The sequence below is a fragment of the Pteropus vampyrus genome, unplaced genomic scaffold, assembly GCF_000151845.1.
Source record: "Pteropus vampyrus isolate Shadow unplaced genomic scaffold, Pvam_2.0 Scaffold375, whole genome shotgun sequence".
NCBI classification, from domain to species: domain Eukaryota; kingdom Metazoa; phylum Chordata; class Mammalia; order Chiroptera; family Pteropodidae; genus Pteropus; species Pteropus vampyrus.
The window spans coordinates 369,111-372,949 of record NW_011889156.1 but is presented as its reverse complement, the minus strand read 5'-3'; the positions used below and the strand labels follow the sequence as shown (position 1 = coordinate 372,949).

Below are 3,839 nucleotides of genomic sequence, written 5' to 3'. Positions count from 1 at the left end.
TCCTAAGTGTTAAGTCGCTGGTTTTGCCGTCGCTGACTCGTTTTTGTCGTCCACCTTTGTCTGCAGCTGACTCCACAGGGACTCACTCCCTCTACACGACGTACAAAGACTACGAGCTCATGTTCCACGTGTCCACCATGCTGCCGCACACGCCCAGCAACAGACAGCAGGTGCGCGCCCCTCCTCCCCCCGCCCCCCGCCACCCTCACAGCCCAGGCCAGGCCCCGGGGCGGCAGGCGCGGGGAACTTGCCAGGAGTCGCTGGGCTTTTTCCTGGGGAGGCGTTAACGAGCTCTGACTCCAGTCATTTGGGAGGGTTCGGGCTGTATAGGGCGTGAGCACACGCGGTACCGCAGCTTTTCCTTGGAAGACCTGGAAAGGCTTCCACGCTCCCGCGTTGCGTGCTAGGCAGACTCGGGAAACCAGGGTCAGCCGTGCTAATGACAAAAAGCCACCCCGCAACCCGAACTCGGGTTTCCGCACATGGGTAGGTGACTTATTCGTAGAAAATGCTGTGAGAAAGGATCTCAAACTCAGCCATGGCACAATTTAGTTCTAGGGGGTCGATGGCATTTAGAGGATGACCCGGGAGACTTGCATCTGAATTCATAGCAGTCAGTCACTTGCCTTGTGGCCTTGGGTGAGGTTCTTAGTCTCAAGAAATGTGGTAATTCTCCAGTGAGGACATGGTCTGGATGGCCAAGCGTGGCTGCTCAGGGTGCTGGGCTGAGCAGGGTCCTGGGGTAGCACACGGGCTCAGGGAGGGAATGCTGTGTTCGGGGTGCCTTCCGTGGCTTGGAAGTGGGGAGACGTGGTACGCATGAGCATGCTGGACTAGATGACACACAGCATCTTCCTCTCGGTGTTCGAGTTCTGTGGTTCTAGGTTCTTCTTTGAGGCTTCCTCCTTGTGGGTTGACAAAAAGCTTCTGCAGAAGGACGTAGATGTTAGCAAGGATTCTGGGGCCACGCATCCCAGACTGGGATCCGGGCTGCTAGCTTTGCGACCTTGCGCCACGTTTTATGTGCTTTAGTGTCCTGTATCCCTGAAGACAGAGTTCTGTCTCTTTTCTTCAGGGAGAGGTCCCTGTGCACCTAAAATGGCCCCCAAAGCTTGGTCAGCAGTCCGTAAACACTGGTCGAATGAATTATTAAACCTTCCTTGGGTAGTAGGTAGAATTAGATGAGTTAATCCATATAAAGCACTTAAAATAGATAGATGACGCCACCGTGCAGCCCGGGGCCGTGCACATGCCAGATTTGTTCCGGGTTCTTCCAGCTCTTTCTCTCTCCCTCACCCACCTCTCCCAGGCCCACAACTTACTCTAATACCAAGGCTGTAGATGTCAGACGTGGCCAGCTGGGTTCATGCTGCATTTTGAGTCCGCGGAACTTAGCCAAGTTACCCGCCCCCGTGGGAATTGTGCCTGCCACGTCGGCCAATTAGCACCATGCTGTCTGTGATGGTCAAACTGGTCGCGACTCGTCCACATCAGATATAATTTCCTGTGTCTGTTCTTGTAATAAATCAGGCTAGAGGCTGATTCCAGGTCGCGTTAGGTCCTCAGAGCGCTCGCTCGCCGGGCAGAGGAGGGTGGTCCTCGGGATGTCTCACAGAGCCCGGCGTCCCCCAGGTCTCTGGGCCTGTCTGGCAGTCGGTCCCCGGCCCCGGAGTCGTCCCCCATGCGCCCCTTCGGCCCCCCACTGGGCAGGTCTTCGTGAAGCAGTCACAGGTGCTCTCGGGACTGAACACAGCTTCAGACTTTGCTTTGGCCAAAAAACCTTCCTTTCAAACTCAGAACGTGAAGCAGGCAGAGGTGGCCCGGGGCCTGATACGCAGTGAGCATGGTTTTGATGCACGAGTCAGAGCTGCTGGGCTCGGAGCGGGATGGAGCCGTGAGGTCCCGAAGCGGTCAGGCCGCTCAGGCCAGGCCCCGAGCCGCTGCAGCCTTAGCCCCTGACGGCCTGCCATCCACAGAGGTGGCGGAGACGCAGCTCGTGAGGTCCGAGCGGCTGGGAGCCCTTCTCCCCGCTCTCCGTGAGTGCCCGGTGAGCAGGTCCTGACGGCACCGGGCTCACCTGCAGTGTGGACCATTCAGGAAGAATGAAATGCTCGTTCGGCTTTCCGCGAGGCGCTTTACTCCCAGGCCCTAAATAGGAATGAACGCTCACACCCGTTGATGAAACTCACTGCTTAGAATAAGGTTCGGTGTTGCCCTGTGTCAGAAGAAAAACTCTGTAGCTTCACGATCTCGTTCTTATCCTCGCTTTGTTAATTCATCGAAAGTTTACATCTGGGTTTATTTTATCTCTCCGTTTGCAAAATATTCAGCCTTGCTCAATATGTACATTTACCCTTGTTTTTTGGCAAAATATTTTACATTTTGGATAGTATCTGATATTAGGTATTTTAAATATTTTATATTGGTTGTATAAAAATTTTCATGGGGATGCATTTAATTTTTTGCTCAGTTCTGAGCATCTCTGAGTTTCAGCATTTGTAATCATTAAATGATGCAGTTTTGACTTTGAAATCATGCTAATTTTCATGTATTTGCTTCTTAAGACAAACAACTCTGGAGCTTTAGTCTTCTCCAGTTTCATATTAATTGCTCCCTCCTCTGACCCGTGGAAACCTGTGGCCTCATCTCTGGCACATCTCTTTCATGCATGCAGGCTGCTCGCCCTCCGCTCCAGAATGAGGTGCGGGCTGCCTTTTCTACCTTGCTAAGTTTAGAAAAGATATTTTGACACAGACTGCGCAGAGGCCCGTAGATCTGCCTGGTTCGCCTTCGTGCAGTTTGGACCTGGGCGTGGCCGCTCAACAGCCTCTTGCTTTCACTCGCTTTCCATCGTCGCCCCACGTTGCAGCTGGTCCTGTGACGCCCTGACGTCTGTCCGAGGAGTTGAGAACAAACCCAGAGCCTGTCGTGTCTGTGGATCGCTGCCCTTTGCCGCGGAGATGGCGAAGAAGCACATTCCACGTTCCTCGTCATAACGAGAGCTCGTCTCTGCCCGTTTGCCCTCGCTGTCCCCCTCGATGGCAGAGCCCGTGGCGCCAGGTGGCGCCGACCAGGGCCCCGCTCCGGGTTGCTGGGCTGCGTTCGCTTACGGCCCGCACCCTTTCCCCTCCCACGTCCACTGATCGTCCATGCTTTCACTGACCACTCGGAAAAACACAGCTAACTGCTCAAGAAAAGGCTTTCCTTTAAATAGAAGTCACAGAAATTGCTTAGGTTACGTAACGTTTGATGAGGTCTTAGCAAACGGTGAACGGCGTTTCTGTTAACTTTCCAGAAGTTAGTTTGTTTCTTCAGTCCCCACTCAAATCCAAGCATCCCGTTAACGGACGAGGTGTTAATTTTTCTTATTTTTTTCTCCTACAAAGAGCTTTTGCTTTTTCTCTTCTTAGAAATGAATCTCCTTGCTCCCCTCCCCCCTACACTTTATTTCTTCTACAAAGTGCATTTCGTGACCGTGGTTCAACTAACCGGACTTTGTCACGCATTCGGGCCCCGTTCACAAAGCGAAAGGATCTGCTCAGGAAGCGCGTGCGGGTTGACCTGTCGTCAGGGCAACGAGCCTCCAAGTGGCCTTTAATGTGTGCTTTCGCGGTCCCGGGCGAGTTCCCGTAGATGTGGCCCATCCCCCTCCGGAGAAAGGGGGCGCCGGGCAGAGCTGCCCAGCCTGCTGCCCCAGTGGCCACGGTAGTGGAGCCCCCGCTGGCCCAGTCCACGCGGGTGGCTGCAGGGCCCGCAAGTGGCCACCGTGGCCTCAATCCGAGAATTCCTGCGTTTCAGGGGTGGTGAGTCAAGTACGGTGGAAGCGGTTGTGTTCCGTG

General features: G+C 54.3%; 1 protein-coding gene across 1 annotated transcript in view; it reads left to right on the top strand.

Moving 5' to 3' along the window:
- The window catches only part of SIPA1L2 (signal induced proliferation associated 1 like 2), a 150,782-nt gene that overhangs the window by 85,190 nt on the left and 61,753 nt on the right, over window positions 1-3,839 (top strand). The gene's annotated exons all lie outside the window — the stretch shown is intronic.